An 8,144-nucleotide genomic window follows, 5' to 3' on the forward strand; every position below is an offset into this window, starting at 1 on the left:
CTAATTAGGAAAGGTTAATAAGCAGGAGAGGGCCAACCCGCTACCCAGGATGCACTCTGCTTGGGCCAGGGAGGTGACTAGAGGTCTAGCTACCCACGGATGCTCATCTTACTGGGAAGTAAGAAATTACATGGGCAAATGTTTGTAGAACCTTTAGATGCCAATACTTCCTGTAATTCACTATAATCCTGCTTCATGCAATTATCACAATAGCCTATTATGCATATACATTCAAGTGGACTCCAAAGATTGGACTTGTTTTAACATTAGTCACCACTGTTCCAACTCTGTACCCTCCACCTCCTACAACCCCATGTGGCCATGACAAGTCATGGGTCTAAAGCCAAGCTCACCTAAAGCATTATTTCGCTGATGGGAAAATTTGATCTGGAATGAGTCAAAATAACATTGTTTTAGAAGTGGCGTGGATCACTCTGGAATTCAGTTCTGGAGCACTACCTGCCTCTGTCATACAAATAGCTAAGTAGGGTTAGTCCTGGTCGGTCTCTGGTCTGGTCCCCCAAAAATATCCCAATGCCCCAGGGCAGTGATTGGGGACATTGCCCTGTGTAGGGTGCCATCTTTCTGATGGAATGTTAAATGGGTGTCCTGACTCTCTGTGGTCCAATAAAGATCCCATGGCACTTATCGTAAGAGTAGGGGTGTTAACACCTGGCTAAATCGCTAAATCGGGCCCTCATACCATCATGGCCACCTAATCATCCCCAGCTTACAATTGGCTCATTCATCCTCCCTCCTCTCCCCTGTAACTATTTCCCAGGTCATTGTTGTAAATGAGAACGTGTTCACACACAAAAACACAGGAAAACACAAGGTTAAGGATACAATAATGAATACAGGAGGTGTGTGTGTGTGTGAGCGTGAGAGTGTGTGCGAGTGAGTGTGAATTCCCCCTAAAAACACATGCCAGATTAGGGAGCAGCTCTGCTGAGGTAAAAACAATGATAATGGTTACAAGCTCGCCTCAGAGAAACAGAGGGTGCATTTCTTTAACACCAAAAGCTGTGTTTACAGAGAGATGAAAACATCTAGTGTTCTGTTAAAGGAGTGAGAGGCGAAGGATAGGAGAGGCACAGAGACACTGTCGCAGCAACACACACTGGAGTCTCTGAACGAACAAGATTGCATTGTCATACTATACATTGCATACATACAGGAAGGAAACTAGCATTGGAATATGGATTTGCATTCCTCTGGAAAACATCCTACCTTTATTGTTTTTTTCCTTTAAAGCAATACTGTAGGTAGTGGTACTATATTAACACTCAATGAAGTCATCCAATGCTCTAAATATTTCAGCAAATACATGCATGAACCATTAAACTATAACCTTTAAACAAGTCAGACATCACCATGACAAAGATGATTTTACAAACAAACAGAACACACAAAACCTTCTTTAACCTTGACATTCATTTACTCAGAAAATGGATTCCCATACTGGCCAAATATGTAATGGTGTGCTATTATAGTACATTATGCTATTTACCGCAGCACAGTCACATAGACTTTCAAATGGCTTATTGTGTGGGTATGTTATGTGATTTTTATACAGTTGTGAACGGAGATGTAATTTTGTTATTTCAGAACAACAGAGTCGCTGAGCATTAGTATAACCCCAGTGGAAAAGGTTATTGCTGTCCCTGCAGCTTCACTCGTGAGCACACACACACACACACACACACACACACACACACACACACACACACACACACACACACACACACACACACACACACACACACAAAAGGCACGCACGGGCACGCACACACTCCACTCAGCCTGTGATAATGTGCCAGTGATGGTCAGACAGTGGTAATGACAGTAATGGCCAGTGTGATTATGGCAGCAATGTGTTCTGTATGCTTATCTATGCTACTGGCAGCTGTTCACCATCCATTCTTCTGTTCATTCTACTCCTCAAAGAGAAGTAGATAGAGACACAGACAGACGCACAGTACAGACAGACACACAGTACAGTACAGACAGACAGACAGACAGACAGACAGACAGACAGACAGACAGACAGACAGACAGACAGACAGACAGACAGACAGACAGACAGACAGACAGACAGACAGACAGACAGACAGACAGACAGACAGACAGACACAGTGCCTTCAGAAAGTATTAATACCCCTTGACTTATTCCACATGTTGTTATGTTACAGCCTGAATTCAATATGGATTAAATATGATTTTTTTTTTACCCACAATGACAAAGTGAACACATGTTTCAGACATTTTTGCTCATTTATTGAAAATTAAGTAGAGAAATATATCATTTTGATAAGTATTCACACCCCTGAGTCAATACATGTTAGAATCACCTTTGGCAGTGATTACAGCTGTGAGTCTTTCAGGGGAAGTCTCTAAGAGCTTTGCACACCTGGATTGCACAATATTTGCCCATTATGCCTGTTGACCCATAACATGATGCAGCTACCACCATGCTTAAAAATATGAAGTGTGGTGCTCAGTGATGTGTTGTGTTGGATTTGCCCCAAACATAACGCTTTGTATTCAGGACATAAAGTTAATTTCTTTGCCACATTTTTTGCAGTTTTACTTTAGTGCCTTATTGCAAACAGGATTCATGTTTTGGAATATTTGTATTCTGTATAGGCTTCCTTCTTTTCACTCTGTCATTTAGGTTAGCATTGTGGAGTAACTACAATGTTTTTGATCCATCCTCAGTTTTCTCCTATCACAGTCATTAAACTCTGTAACTGTTTTAAAGTCACCATTGGCCTCATGGTGAAATCCCTGAGCCGTTTCCTTCCTTTCCGGCAACTGTGTTAGTGACTGGGTGTATTGATACACCATCCAAAGTGTAATTAATAACTTCACCATGCTCAAAGGGATATTCAATGTCTGCTTTTAATGTATTTTTTTTAATAAATCTACCAATAGGTGCCCTTCTTTGCGAGGCATTGGAAAACCTCCCTGGTCTTACAGATAATTGTATGTGTGGGGTACAGAGACGAGGTAGTCGTTTAAAAATCATGTTAAACACCATTATTGTCCATGAAACTTATTATGTGACTTGAGTACATGTTTACTCCTGAACTTATTTAGACTTTCCATAACAAAGAGGATGAATAGTTATTGACTGAAGACATTTCAGATGTTCATTTTTTATTCATTTGTAAACATTTCTTAAAACACAATTCTACTTTGACATTATGGGGTATTGTGTAGGACAGTGACACACAATCTAAATTGAATCCATTTTAAATTGAGGCTGTAACACAACAAACTGTGAAAAAAGTAAAGGGGTGTGAATACTTTCTGAAGGCACGATCGATTAGATAGATTGATAGATAGATAGATAGATAGATAGATAGATAGATAGATAGATAGATAGATAGATAGATAGATAGATAGATAGATAGATAGATAGATAGATAGATAGATAGATAGATAGATAGATAGATAGATAGATAGATAGATAGATAGATAGATAGATAGATAGATAGATAGATAGATAGATAGATAGATAGATAGATAGATAGATAGATAGATAGATAGATAGATAGATAGATAGATAGATAGATAGATAGATAGATAGATAGATAGATAGATAGATAGATAGATGTTTCAAATCCATTCCTTTCTGTTGCTTGTCTAGGATGAATAGTTGCAAATGTTCTTGTCAACTCGCCGTCTGACAAAAGAAAAGAAACAGCAATTACATTTGTTGACTGTTTCTCCTGTGCTACGATTTACATAACCTTACTCTCGCTTCCCCGAGTTTCACCTTAAAATGACGGCACCAAGAACCAAACTGACATCCCTGAGAGGGTGTTAATCAAACAAAACCATTTCTTCTATCCAACTTTCCCCTATTCAAGTCAAAATGACAACACAAAACAAAACAGCAGCAAAGGCTGTCTGCCTTTATTCCGAGGACGTCAGCGTGCTATTCTGTTGAAATATCAACTTCACAAGTTGGTGGGGAGGAAAGACGTTAGCGTTTTGTCTGCCTTTGTTGGTTCGGGTTTGATATGCAGTATGTGCCTTTCAAGACATTTGTTAGACTCAATTTCCCTCCGTGTTACATCAGCAGATTACATTTCAAGCAAACAAGCAGCAACATAAAGCCCCAGAACATTTCTTATGGCGAGAGAATGACAAGACATACAGGTCGAAAGAGAAGGAACATAGAAGAAAACGAAGAGGGTGGAAAAGAAAAGGAGAGGAAAAGAAGAGAGATGAGAAAAGAGAAAAGAGAAGAGCAGTGAGAAGACACTTGTATTCTCCAGTGTGTGTGCCCTTTGTGTCCGTGCATAAGGGCCAGGAAGGCAGGCAAGGACAGACAGCGATTCATGTGCCCTAAGCAGCTCGCTCCCTCCCTCCCCCCTCCCTAGGACTCTTGAGCCTCTCAAAGCCATGCACAGACAGACAGACAGACAGACAGACAGACAGACAGAGCGAGAGACAGAGAGAGAGAGAGAGAGGTGCTTTGTGTCCTAGAAACACTGCAGGAGAGGACAGCTGTACCCAGCCTCATGACCCCTCCTCCCCTTGTTTCTCCCCTCTCCTCCCCTCCCCTCTCCTCTCCTCTCCTCTCCTCTCCTCTCCTCTCCTCTCCTCTCCTCTCCTCTCCTCTCCTCTCCTCTCCTCTCCTCTCCTCTCCTCTCCTCTCCTCTCCTCCCTCCCCTTGTTTCTCCTCTCCTCTCTTCTCTTCTATGTGTACAACTACATAAAGAAAAGAAAAAAGAAAGAATGGGAAGTTTCACAATAACTCCTAAACACTCACATGTATTTGCTCAGAAATGTGCCACCATCTCACACCAGATCTCACACCAGATCTCACACCAGATCTCACACCAGATCTCCTAGCTCAGCTGTAGCCTTCAATTCTCCTAGCTGTATAATTCATTTGTCTTCATAGTACGATTCTGCATGTAGCCTGTTGTGCAATAACGAGGAAGGGCGATGTTTGAGTCATTTCCTCTCGTGATAACCCAGTGATCTGATGTGTTGTACCTACTATGCCAGGGCTAGGCCCCAGTATGTATGTAGACTAGGGTTCACTAACCACACACTGCATTAACCTACATCGCCATCTAGTGGGTGCCAGCGGTAAGACGTGTCCTTGACCTCTGCTTTGCCACAGCTCTGTTCTAAACAGTGTTGTAACTGTAGAACTGTCATGCGATTACAGTAACCAGCATCTGATCTGAATAAAGCACATTGCATATGTGGTGACAGAGAAATAGCATGAATACTAGTGTGAAAGGGCTATATTCATACAGCTTTGTGGCAGAGGGAGTTATGGAAATCCATGTGTAACGTCTGTTAGAATAACAGTAAATACTGCATGTTTTTGACGTTGGATGTGTTAGCTAGCATCGGTGTACAATGTCCACATGGTGAATGTCTATGGTAGTAGGTGTGAGTATGTTTGCTCATGTGTGTGTTGGTGTGTGTGTGTGTCTGTGTTCACCTTACACGTGTGTATTCGCGTATGTGTTCGAACATGTGCATGTTCATTCATGTGTGTTTGCACACGTGTTTGTGTGTGTTCATCTCTGTGCGTGTGTGTGTGTGTGTGTGAGTGTAGCTGCAAGCAGCAGACGTGCTGAGTTCTGAGGCCATGCTCCTCACCTCTCTGTAATGAAATCATCCAGGTCAGTGAGGCCAGGCGAGCACGCGGCCCAGGCAGGTCACCCAACAGATCGGAACTAAGCTGCTTTGACCCAGCCTGGTACTGCATGCCAAACACACACACACACACACACACACACACACACACACACACACACACACACACACACACACACACACACACACACACACACACACACGTACACACATACTGCTCGCAGCACAATGGGACCACTGTACAGGGGAGTGTGCTAGTGATTAAACACACATCGGGCACCAAAAGACGACACACACACACACACGCTGTCAATACACACACACAAACACACGCGGGCGAGCAAACACACACAGCACTCGGATCAACGTGGCCAATAAGAACGGTATGTATAAAAGGTGTCTTCTAACACCTACAGAAACTGTCACCTTTCTGTCCCAGATGCTAAGATATCTCCTCATAAATTCACATGCTCTTTTCACTTATATACACGGTAAACATATCAAATGATATGCAGGGAAGGGAACAGCTAACTCAAGGTTAACTCCACTATTTGTATAGTGTTGTGAGTTGTTTAATCACTGCATAGCCAAACCAATGAGAGTATTATTGTGATTATGAGAGAGAGAAAAAGCTTTAATCATTTGTCTTCTATTAACTAACCGCCTCATGTATTGCCCTGGGACTTCTATTAGAATGAAATCAAATAATGGACATTTTTATATTGACAACATGTGCATAATTGTTTATCATACAGGAAAACAATCATTTTATATTATGTCTCTGTGTGAATACATAACTACACATATTGGTCTATTATGGAAATCACAATTTTATTACTGGGAAAATAGTGTATATTATGATTATTATAGTGTTGATTGTTAATAGTATTTTTATAATTGACTGTTAATTCAAATTTGAATAATAATTAACATGTGTATTATCATTCATTTATTAATTGAATATATAATAACTCCACTTATAAAATAAAAAAGTAGCATATCTGTATTAAAAACACAGTTTCTAAGAGTTTCATTACAAACATAATAATGAAATACAGTGTAACACATTCAAATGACAATATGAGACATTTTTAAACGGTCAAACATGTATTATAAGGCTTGTAATGAATCGTTTGAACTACAGTACACACATGATTAACCCCGTCTTGCCTGAGCTCCACTTCCATACGTCCCAAAGAGCCTATAGTATTTATACATTCTCTAACCCTATATCCCTCTAAAAGGTCAAGAGTCAACAACAGTAACACCGCTGTCTTCTGGAATCTCTTCCTGTTTACAAGAGGCTAATCAATTATCAAGTGGATAATTTCATGGACATCCCTGTTCCCTGACGTTTCTTCACGTCACATTTCCATTTTAGTCATTTAGCAGACGCTCATATCCAGAGCGACTTACAGTAAGTAGTGAGTGTTTACATTTTCGTACTGGTCCCCCTGTGGGAATCTAACCCATAATCCTAGCATTGCAAGCCTCATGCTCTAACAACTGAGCCACATGGGACCACATCACATCGCTCCTCGGAGTCCTAGCTCTGGCCTGCGTAACTGTTAATGGTATACAAGTTCACAAGTACAGAGCTAAGCATCTAATTAGGTGAAGAGCTGGAGCAGCCTCAGTACTGCTCCTTCACTGTAAGACTTTGAGAAGGCATGGCGGGGCAGGGGTGAGAGAGGAGGATGCCATACATGCACATATTACAAATGCAATTGTCTTTCCGAATGCGGGCGGTTGTTTGGAAATTGACTTTTTGATTATTCAGTTAGTACAATAATTAAATATTCAATGCCCTGGGTTTGTGGAGTCACTGAACCACGGTGAGGATATTTAACAGGGCCTGACAGATGTTTTAAATAATGTTTATTTATCAATACTAATATAAAAGTGCCCTAAACTGACACTGTCCTGTGACCCTGGTGGCTCTCCTTTCTAGGTCTATAGTTTCACATCACAACAAGCGTTTACATTTTAGTAATTTAGTAGATGCTTTTATCCAGAGTGACTTACAATTAGTGCATTCATCTTAAGATAGCTAGTTGAGACAACCAGATATCACAGCCGTAGCAAGTACATTTTTCCTCAATAAAGTACTAGAGAGTTCTACTTGAAGTTTTATTTTCCTACATTTCTCTGGTGCTGAAAATAGCAAAAGAGAATGCGATCAGAGACATCAAGAGAGAGAGCGATGGAGTGGTGATGTCACCTCGTTTGATGAAGAACAAATCCAATTCAAATACCATTCATTCCAGTGTTTTCTGACACAGTCTAGACCCCTGATTTTGACAAGCTAGATAATTATTAGAATTGTGTGGCATCATAGAATCATCCTTTCACTGAAGTCTTGTTTGTCCAGATAAAATAACCATCCAAATGTATAAATTAATAAATAAATACATGAGCATACACAAATAAATATCTAGTCAGATTTATGAATTAATACATGAATACATGACCATATTTGTTCGCAATCTCCATAGCAACACACTCACTGGCCC

This window comes from Salmo salar, chromosome ssa17, assembly GCF_905237065.1.
Source record: "Salmo salar chromosome ssa17, Ssal_v3.1, whole genome shotgun sequence".
Taxonomy (NCBI): domain Eukaryota; kingdom Metazoa; phylum Chordata; class Actinopteri; order Salmoniformes; family Salmonidae; genus Salmo; species Salmo salar.